The 11,331-nt window shown below is 42.6% G+C and overlaps 1 long non-coding RNA gene across 3 annotated transcripts; it reads left to right on the plus strand.

The window, feature by feature from the left end:
* The first annotated feature begins 2,504 nt into the window (after positions 1 to 2,504).
* LOC109754292 (uncharacterized) lies at positions 2,505 to 5,208 on the plus strand. Of its 3 annotated transcripts, none has more exons than XR_005770358.2 (4): positions 2,505 to 2,990; positions 3,749 to 3,955; positions 4,661 to 4,736; positions 4,837 to 5,208. It is a non-coding gene; the product is annotated as an uncharacterized lncRNA (long non-coding RNA). The 3 variants fall into 3 exon arrangements; XR_002230646.3 differs by having other exon boundaries at positions 2,510 to 2,967; XR_005770359.2 differs by lacking the exon at positions 2,505 to 2,990 and adding an exon at positions 2,997 to 3,455.
* The last annotated feature ends 6,123 nt before the right edge of the window (positions 5,209 to 11,331 follow it).

Below are 11,331 nucleotides of genomic sequence, written 5' to 3' on the forward strand. Positions count from 1 at the left end.
GATCACATCTGGGACTCTGAACTACCTTCGGTACATCAAAACACATAAACTCATAATATAACCGTCATCGAACTTTAAGCGTGCGGACCCTACGGGTTCAAGAACTATGTAGACATGACCGAGACACGTCTTCGATCAATAACCAATAGCGGAACCTAGATGCTCATATTGGCTCCTACATATTTTACGAAGATCTTTATCGGTCAAACCGCATAACAACATACATTGTTCCCTTTGTCATCGGTATGTTACTTGCCCGAGATTCGATCGTCGGTATCTCAATACCTAGTTCAATCGCGTTACCGGCAAGTCTCTTTACTCGTTCCGTAATACATCATCCCGCAACTAACTCATTAGTTACAATGCTTGCAAGGCTTATAGTGATGTGTATTACCGAGTGGGCCCAGAGATACCTCTCCAACAAACGGAGTGACAAATCCTAATCTCGAAATACGCCAACTCAATAAGTACCTTCGGAGACACCTGTAGAGCACCTTTATAATCACCCAGTTACGTTGTGACGTTTGGTAGCACACAAAGTGTTCCTCTGATAAACGGGAGTTGTATAACATAGTCATAGGAACATGTATAAGTCATGAAGAAAGCAATAGCAACATACTAAACGATCAAGTGCTAAGCTAACGGAATAGGTCAAGTCAATCACATCATTCTCCTAATGATGTGATCCCGTTTATCAAATGACAACTCATGTCTATGGTTAGGAAACATAACCATCTTTGATCAACGAGCTAGTCAAGTAGAGGCATACTAGTGACACTCTGTTTGTCTATGTATTCACACATGTATTACGTTTCCGGTTAATACAATTCTAGCATGAATAATAAACATTTATCATGAAAATAAGGAAATAAATAATAACTTTATTATTGCCTCTAGGGCATATTTCCTTCAGGTTTACCCCTAGTTTCCGAAAACACTTGTTCCTGCCCAAACCACTTTGCTCCTCTTATGCTCTTGCCCTTTGACCGTTTGACCATCACATTGAAAACTTCATAAAAAATTCATACTAACTCAGATAAATTCAAATAAGATATCAAAATGTTCAGAAAAACATCACCTATATGTGCATGTCATTTGCATTCATGAAAAAAGTGTTGGCCAGTCCCATCTCAGTTTTAGCTCATATGATCTTAGCATGAATAGTAAAATCTAAAAAAATCAAAAAAATCTAAATTTTTTTGGTGGCAAACTTTGACCAATTTCTTTTTTTGCCACGACTTCCACGAATGCCATTCCCTTATGAAACTTGGCAAGCACTCAAAACATTGGTCAAAGTTTGCCACCATTTTTTTTAGAATTTTTAGATTTTTTTAGATTTTACTGTTCATGCTAAGATCATATGAGCTAAAACTGAGATGGGGACTGGCCAACACTTTTTCATGAATGCAAATGACATGCACATATAGGTGATGCTTTTCTGAACATTTTGATATCTTATTTGAATTTTTCTGAGTTAGTATGAATTTTTTATGAAGTTTTCAAAGTGATGGTCAAATGGTCAAAGGGCAAAAGCATAAGAGGAGCAAAGTGGTTTGGGCAGGAACAAGTGTTTTCGGAAACTAGGGGTAAACCTGCCGAGGGTGACCCAACTAGGGGCAGAAAATCAATTGTCCCTTTTCATAAAGTGTCATTTTTTTGCGGGTGAAAACTTGTATTACTCAATCACAAGATCCTTACAATCATCAAAAGCTAAAGACAAAGCAACTTCAGGGCCAGACCCTAACCAAGTCATAGTTCTGCCCTCAGCAAACTTAGCTAAACTATCACTAACATTATTCTGAGTATGATTAACATGAGTAATACAAGAATCATGAAGAGACAAGAGATGCCTAATTTCCTTAATGAGAGAGGCGTAGATTGATCTATCCTCTTCCCGGCCTTGGATCAACTTGACAACAACTATAGAATCCATCTCAATAGGTAAGTCACTTCTCTGTAGGGCGAAAGAGAAACCTTTCATGCACACACACAATTCAGCTTCGAGAGCCTCACGCGTAAAGTGTCATTTCTAGTGTGAAGAAAGTCCCGTGAATTAATAACAATACTGTTTTTATGTGCAAACTTGCCTTCTCAAGCAAGATTAGTCACCATATGTTGTAGATTGTTCTGGCTGGCATGGACAAGTTGGCGTTCTTACACTCCCATTTTTACTGACATTACTGTTTGTATTTACAAAGAAAAGCAAACCTATGATCGTTAGTGCCCAACAAAACACTGTTCGTTGTTCCCACATGCAGGATTAAAAAAATATCAATCATCGTCTTCCATCACTACTATAATCAGCGATTTTACCTAGTGCCAAGTTCTTTACCTAGAGCGGGGAAGAGCAGACATGAACAGTACACGCTAGGGAAAGATAAATTCCCGTGCGAAAGAGGTGGACGCGCCCTTATTTTTGGCGTTGGCGCACTTTCATTTTGATGTCCAGTGCGATATTTTGGCATGGACCCACTTTACAGTGAGATGGGCGCCTGTTTTAGGTCTTCTTCCCCCTCTGCTTCTCACCCAAAAACGAGCCGCCGCCAGTTCCTTCTCCTCAGATCCCCTTCTCTCCAAAGTCGCCCTTGCCATCGATGCCGGCCTGGAGCAAGGAGATGGCGGCGGAGCTGGTGCAGGTTGCGTCCGCGCTGTCCGTGCCCTCCTCGGTAGCCGCTTCCCCTTGTCTTCCAAGTGTGCCGCCACCCCTCCCTGCTGTGAGTTAGTGACCGGAGAGGAAGAACCAGATCCAAGCCGACGAGCACTAGGGCGAGGTCCCCATGAACAGGATCCATCGCCTCCAACCGCGGGAGGAGCCGTGCTGTCCCGCTCGCCGTTCCTTCTGCCCTTCTCGAACCGAGGATCCACGCTGACGACCCCCTTGATGCCCAAGCAGGTCGCCCTGCCACCTAGTCCACGAAGGACCGCGGACATGCTCGGTTCCACCACCATGCCTCTGCCGCTAACAAGGTCCATATCCACTTATCTTACTGGTTCGTATTTCCTCTAGGTGCTATTTTGCGTATTATTTGATTTGTCATTGTTGGTTGCATCAGAACATTAGTCTATGTAACATGAGTCATTGATGCCCCCTTTAAAAATCTCACGGTAAATGTTTGTATGATGGTCAAATTCGGTTAGTTCCCTTGCTTCCCAGCCCTCTGTATACTGTACAAATGCTCCTCCTCTAAAAATCTACCGTTGGTTCAATCCAAAGGCACTCTTTCATATTCCTTAATTATGTTATTAATCAAAAACAAAAAAGTGTAATGATGTCAGAAGAATGGCAGTCCTCCGGCCGCTCGTGCTGGCCAGCTTAGCTGTCAGCGTGTGTGTGAAACTGAAATGCACAGTGACAGCGCCGCCGCAGCCGGAGGCAGGGAGCTTGCCTGCCTTGTAAATGGCATGCATGACCAGAGCATAAGTTCCTCAAGGAGACCGTCATTTTTTGAGAAATTGTGAGTAAACTGGCCCATGCAGTAAACTGTAGAGGAGCCGAACCTGCCCTCATTGACTCTGTTTGTTCGGCAATATACATTCATGTGTCAAAATGATATTTTGGTAGCTAAACATGTTAGAAATTGGGTGGTTCATTTGCACTGAAATTATACATGGTGATGTATTGTAACTTCCCTTTTTTCTCTTTGAAATCACTAAGATGGAAATGGTTTGACGCTTTATTTTAGTTTATTTTACTATACTTATGCCGATAATATCAGGTTTCACTTAATTTTTCCCTTGCCCTTGGCAGCATCAAAGAATTGAGAAGGCTTGAGAAAGAGGAGGAGAGAGCTAGGGAAAAGATGGTTTAGAACGATATGATGCTAGGAGGCTTCTCGCATTCAACTGGAGTTGGCAAACTATGGCAGGAGCTTTTGGATGTTCACTCAGATGTTTGTTTCAAGTTTTCATGGTACACCGTAGATGAAGAAGAGACCGTGTGCAATTATTATCTGAGGTACTTCCACATAAAAGTTTTGTCTAGTGATAGCTTTTCAATATCATGGCATGGCCATCAATCACACGTGCTTCCAGCAATTTTGTGGTATATTTTGCATCTTCTTATGCCAGAAATGATATATAAGAAAAGTCGTCACTTATGTTGCAGCATAACATTTACACACTATAACTGTGTTATGTCTTATGGAACTCCTCGGAGCAAATTGCTACCTAGTCAAATATCCGAGATTTTCTCTCTGCATTAGAACTGTGAATAGATTTTGGCTGTATCTCCAAATTTAATCCATGTGTTTTGACATTCTTTATGGGTACTGACTAGGATTATTGTGAGATGACCTAGTGATGGAGGATATGAAGAATAAGCAACTGATGCATAACTTTTGTCTTAGTAAAGCTTCAATATGTTTTGGTTCGGATATATGTTTTACACTGTTGATATTGCATGGACGCCATAGTGGTATAAGAATTTGAGTTGCATCGAAATCTATGAATGAAAGTTACTTGCTACCAACCGATAACTTATTACTCTGATAAAACTTGATTTTGGGTTTGATCAGTTAAGATTTTTGTAATACAGTGTGCATCCTTTTCAATTAGCAATCCTATTTGTGATTTTTTAATGTAGTGTGCTAATCAGTAAACTGATATGTTGTACGCCATGTTGTTTGTTACTATATATATTACTGAAATATCTTATGTATAGGTGAGAGAAGACGATGCAAAGGCGATAAAACTTGTGTGGCGTTATATGGAAAAAAAGGATAGGAGGGTGGTGTAAGGTAACTTCTCATGTTAGTATTTGGCGCGAGATCAATCTTTTTCTTACTCAGCTTGATTGGTTCTACTTCTCTTGAGTGCTCTAATTTACATTCAATGCAGGGAAACTTTGGTTGGCCAGATCATCAAATGGTTGATGTGAGTTACCTCTGTTATTAGATCATGGTGTTTTTGACGCCAACAGTGTTGTTCTTTATCTGAAATACTGAAAATCTATAAAGATGAAGTTTCTGCTGAGTTGTTGAAGATGACGATGAGCTTGATGACAAGAGGTCGAAAATTGCAGTGATAGAGAGCGGCGATGGCATGCACGTGGACAACAAGCTAGCTCCGCTTATCAAGGACAGTTGGCATAGTTCAGTAGAATGTGAACACCTTTGCAATACCTGTAAGATGTTTTTTGTACAAAATGCTTGTGCCCCTATGTACGATGTATATTTTGACCATGAGAGTGATATATGTGTTAATTGATAATCTGATGTGTATGATGAATCTTGGTTGCAGTTTATTAATTTAAATTATGGCTTCAAATTTGATTATTTGAATTATATTGGATATGAATTTAAATTCAAATAGCATATTGTATATGAAAAATATGAATATAATTATCCCTAGTGTGTTACTCAAACATTTGGTAGGGAAAGAATTGTAGGGGAATTTGTGGTGGCAAAATTTGGATGGACCCCACAATCTTTCCCTAGGGCTTGTGCCCCTAGGTAAAGAAAGTTTCCCTAGAGTTTTCCACATGCACCCTAGGGAAAGAGGTCTGTCCCGACTATACTACACCTAGGGTTCTTTACCTAGGGCAAGCTCTAGGTAAAGTCTTTTCCTATGGTTTTTCGCATTTCACCTAGGGTATATGGCTGTAGGTAAAACATGGATTTCTAGTAGTGCATTTCTGGTGTCTTAATGCTTTCTATGAGAAATTGTTGCCATAGAAAAGGGAGCTTACCCAATAACTGATGTTGTTGAAGAGACAACGGTTCGAGAGTAGAATAGTAAGCAAATAAAATATATTTTTGAAGAGACATACCAAAGCTCCCTTTTGGATATACGAAGCAGAGGTAAACCCGATATTAAACACTGGAAATTTTCACCTTAATCAAGGCCAGTTCCTAGGTTCCTTGGTCCTGCCGATCTTGTCTCCGGGCCCAATAAACCTGGACGGAGGGAGTACAAAGAAGAAATAAGGGTAGTGTGCTCTCATGCAATATGTATTAACAAAGAGTTAGCCTAAAAGTGTGAGCTAAGATATAAGATTAAGGAGACTATTGGCCACTACGGTACCAAATGCCCTAGTAGCCAAAAAAAAGGGTACCAAATGCCCCCCCTCCCCGCGCGGAAATTAGACATGCTTTTTGCGGAAAATACACAAGAGCTCCTGGGTGCTTCACACCCCTATATGAAAACGTAGAAAATACCAACAAATTAAAAAAAAAATCTGAAATTTGGGGAATCAAACCTGGGTTCTTAATCTACTCCCGTGTGAAACTTCGTAAAAAAAAATACAAGGAAACGTATCCGTGGCAAAGAAAATATTGTCCCAATAAAAATCCATCCAAACAGTTTTTTTTCTATACATAGGATTTTTTTTGCCACGAATACGTTTCCTGGTATTTTTCATGAAATTTGCAATAAAAAAAAGATTGACAGGGAATAGTACAATGCCAACAAGACATAGATTCGAAACAATTCATGGGTATGTTGAGAATAATGTATGAACCCTTAGACATCATAGTATCCCTTGGTATTTTTTTTCTCATGCAACCTAAAACGGATGGCATTCAAGCTTCTATTCACTATATGGATCTTTTTGGCCAAATCATTCTTATTGACATTGCCCATTGTAAGTAATCAACCAAATATACATTTTTTCAACAATAATTACATCATGTCATTACAAAAACTCTATGCTAATCATGTTAGTATATCTGTTTGTAGCTTTGTGAATAAACATAACTACAGATTTGGATATTCAATGCAAGACTCTTTAACTAATGGATGGATTACAGAAAATTTATGGAAGTGTATATTGAGGTGGCACTGATACGACTCAAACATATCATAGGAGGAATTGTGAGTAAGCAAGCTCTAAGAGGTCACAAATGGTCGAGGGGGCGGGGGCGGGGGTGGGGGGACTTGCAACCGGGTTAGAGTTTTGGAGGTGGTATTTATACCCTCAAGCAAAAAAGAGTTGTTGCACAACCGCCACCCCGAGGTACCCGAACCAACCAGAGAAAAAGTCGCCTGCCCCGGGCACCCGGATAGAACAGGGACGATACAGCAGAGGAGGCCGAGCACCCGGGGATCCAAGACCTCGGGCACCCGAGGGGCAGGGAGAGGCGAGTGACCCCAGGCTCCGATTTTCAACAAACTCAAGCTTGTTGGATAGATAACGATAAGCACTGTCCAATACCGGCAAGAGAGAAAATGCCAATAATATAAAGGCGAGAACCTTTCCTCAAATAAGAACCGGCAAAAGTTCCAATACTGAAAACGCAATAGAAGATGCATACCAAATCCGTGTTTGATGAACTTGAGCTTATCATGAAGATAACCACAATCTCTAAAACCTCACATAGAGAAAAGACAAACAAGAACCAAGAAAGATGATGCCAAGGACGCAAAGGTTTGAGCTCTCATGAACGATTCGATTAAGCTACTCACTAGAAAGCCCCCCTTGATAGTACGACTATCGATGCTATAACCTGGTCTCCCAACTAACACCATGAGACCGGTAAGATAGAAAACCTAATAAGGTCAAACATTTGCCTTGCGCATAATCCACTAGACGATGACGATCTTAACCTCCTAAATTCGGACCACCTTTCTTGATTGCGCTACTCGATGAAGACTAGTGAATTGCTCCCCATACTCCATTGTGGTTGAGCCTCTCTTTGTCACATCTTCACATATCCATTATCACTAGAATGGACGACAAGCTCCAAGCATGTGATGCCTTCGTGATGCTCTACTTGAACTTGCGCAACGCAACCTTGATGACGATCACCACTTAATGGCATCCTCCATGGGTTATATGAGATCTTCCTTTCAATGCAAGCCCATGGAAAAATATCTAACCCCACAAAGAAACCTCATATAGATCATGGGTTAATACACAAATCGAAATGAATAATGCTTACCATACCATGAGATCACTTGATCCCACTCGGTACATCTTCTACGGTTTATGTGTTGATCAACTTGAATCCACTCTTTGTACTTTGACTTGATCAACCTTGTATCTTGTCTTCTCTTTTCATTATGATGATGTCTTGAAAGTAAAACATGAATGATCACACAATCTTCTTCTTTAATACATGCGTGCAATAGGCTCAACTCTCACATGACTAATCTTTGGATAACTCCTTGAATAGCACATTGGTCAACACACAATCTTCTTCTTTTAAACTTGAAACCAACATATGGTCTTCAAGCAGTGCCTATGGACAAACCCTTCAAGTATATCTCAAAGCAACCATTAGTCCATAGAAATTGTCATTAATTAACAAAACCAAACATGGGCATCCTGCTCTTTCGGTCACCTCCTAACTGTTTAACATTTTATCAAACACTTGGTGTGCAGAAGCTAGTTTGTAGCAACTTCCAACCGATCTGACCTTAGATCGGCATTACAACAGTAGAACGAGTCATACCGCTAACCTCTGGTTGGAATTACAGATCAAGTCCAGAAGAATGCGAAGAACGGTGGCTCTAAATATTGAATACCAATTTTAACGAACCTTCCTCTCTCCAGCATAAGTATTTGGTTACAGGGTACAATCTCGCACAAGATTGGACAGAGAGAATGTTGGAAATATGCCCTAGAGGCAATAATAAATGGTTATTATTATATTTCTTTGTTCATGATAATTGTCTATTGTTCATGCTATAATTGTGTTATCCGGAAATCGTAATACATGTGTGAATACATAGACCAGAACGTGTCCCTAGTAAGCCTCTAGTTGACTAGCTCGTTGATCAACAGATAGTCATGGTTTCCTGACTATGGACATTGGATGTCATTGATAACGGGATCACATCATTAGGAGAATGATGTGATGGACAAGACCCAATCCTAAGCATAGCTCAAAGACCGTGTAGTTCGTTTGCTAGAGCTTTTCCAATGTCAAGTATCTTCTCCTTAGACCATGAGATCGTGCAACTCCCGGATACCGTAGGAGTACTTTGGGTGTGCCAAACGTCACAACGTAACTGGGTGACTATAAAGGTATACTACGGGTATCTCCGAAAGTGTCTGTTGGGTTGGCACGGATCGAGACTGGGATTTGTCACTCCGTATGACGGAGAGGTATCTCTGGGCACACTCGGTAATGCATCATCATAATGAGCTCAATGTGACTAAGGCGTTAGTCACGGGATCATGCATTGCGGTACGAGTAAAGAGACTTGCCAGTAACGAGATTGAACAAGGTATTGGGATACCGACGATCGAATCTCGGGCAAGTAACATACCGATTGACAAAGGGAATTGTATACAGGATTGATTGAATCCTCGACATCGTGGTTCATCCGATGAGATCATCGTGGAACATGTGGGAGCCAACATGGGTATCCAGATCCCGCTGTTGGTTATTGACCGGAGAGGCGTCTCGGTCATGTCTGCATGTCTCCCGAATCCGTAGGGTCTACACACTTAAGGTTCAGTGACGCTAGGGTTGTAGAGATATGAGTATGCGGAAACCCGAAAGCTGTTCGGAGTCCCGGATGAGATCCCGGACGTCACGAGGAGTTCCGGAATGGTCCGGAGGTGAAGAATTATATATAGGAATTTATTCCCGTGTTTGATCTTATCCATCTCTGCCCCGCTTCCATGTGGGCAGAGACCCCTGTAGAGAATGAAGAGGAGCCAAGGATCTTACTCTCAAGAGTGCTTCGATAGGCTCCACTCTCTCCCCTGAATAAGTCAGGCTCCGTTAGCCTGGGCTGAGATGGGGATAACGAGTCGACGATTGAAGTCAAGTTTCGGCCACCGGGAAAGTTTCGGGGGTCACCGGTATTGTACCGGGACCACCGGAAGGGTCCCGGGGGTCCACCGGGTGGGGCCACCTATCCCGGAGGGCCCCATGGGCTGAAGTGGGAAGGCAACCAGCCCTTAGTGGGCTGGGGCGCCCCCCATGGGCCTCCCCCCTGCGCCTAGGGTTGGAAACCCTAGGGTGGGGGGGGGGGAACGCCCCACTTGCCTTGGGGGGCAAGTCTCCCCCCTGGCCGCCGCCCCCCCCATCTAGATGGGCTCCTGGCCGGCGCCCCCCCTCCCAGGGGGCCTATATAAAGGGGGGGGGAGGGAGGGCAGCAACACAACAGCCTTGGGCGCCTCCCTCCTCCCCTGCTACACCTCTCCCTCTCGCAGAAGCTCGGCGAAGCCCTGCCGAGATCCCGCTACATCCACCACCATGCCGTCGTGCTGCTGGATCTCCATCAACCTCTCCTTCCCCTTGCTGGATAAAGAAGGAGGAGACGTCGCTGCACCGTACGTGTGTTGAACGCGGAGGTGCCGTCCGTTCGGCACTCGGTCATCGGTGATTTGGATCACGGCGAGTACGACTCCATCAACCACGTTCATTGGAACGCTTCCGCTCGCGATCTACAAGGGTATGTAGATGCACTCCTTTCCCCTCGTTGCTAGTATACTCCATAGATGGATCTTGGTGAGCGTAGGAAAATTTTAAATTCTGCTACGATTCCCAACAGTGGCATCATGAGCTAGGCCTATGCGTAGTTACTATGCACGAGTAGAACACAAAGCAGTTGTGGGCATTGATGTTGCCAATTCTTCTTGCCGCTACTAGTCTTATCTTGTTTCGGCGGTATTGTGGGATGAAGCGGCCCGGACCGACCTTACACGTACGCTTACGTGAGACAGGTTCCACCGACTGACATGCACTAGTTGCATAAGGTGGCTAGCGGGTGTCTGTCTCTCCTACTTTAGTCGGAACGGATTCGATGAAAAGGGTCCTTATGAAGGGTAAATAGAAATTGGCAAATCACGTTGTGGTTTTACGTAGGTAAGAAACGTTCTTGCTAGAAACCTATACAAGCCACGTAAAAACTTGCAACAACAATTAGAGGACGTCTAACTTGTTTTTGCAGCAAGTGCTATGTGATGTGATATGGCCAGAAGATGTGATGAATGATATATGTGATGTATGAGATTGATCATATTCTTATAATAGGAATCACGACTTGCATGTCGATGAGTATGACAACCGGCAGGAGCCATAGGAATGGTCTTTATTATTTTGTATGACCTGCGTGTCATTGAATAACGCCATGTAAATTACTTTACTTTATTGCTAAACGCGTTAGCCATAGAAGTAGAAGTAATCATTGGCGTGACAACTTCATGAAGACACAATGATGGAGATCATGATGATGGAGATCATGATGATGGAGATCATGGTGTCATGCCGGTGACGAAGATGATCATGGTGCCCCGAAGATGGAGATCAAAGGAGCAAAATGATATTGGCCATATCATGTCACTATTTGATTGCATGTGATGTTTATCATGTTTTTGCATCTTATTTGCTTAGAACGACGGTAGTAAGTAAGATGATCCCTTATGATAATTTCAAG

The sequence above is a fragment of the Aegilops tauschii genome, chromosome 2, assembly GCF_002575655.3.
Source record: "Aegilops tauschii subsp. strangulata cultivar AL8/78 chromosome 2, Aet v6.0, whole genome shotgun sequence".
NCBI classification, from domain to species: domain Eukaryota; kingdom Viridiplantae; phylum Streptophyta; class Magnoliopsida; order Poales; family Poaceae; genus Aegilops; species Aegilops tauschii.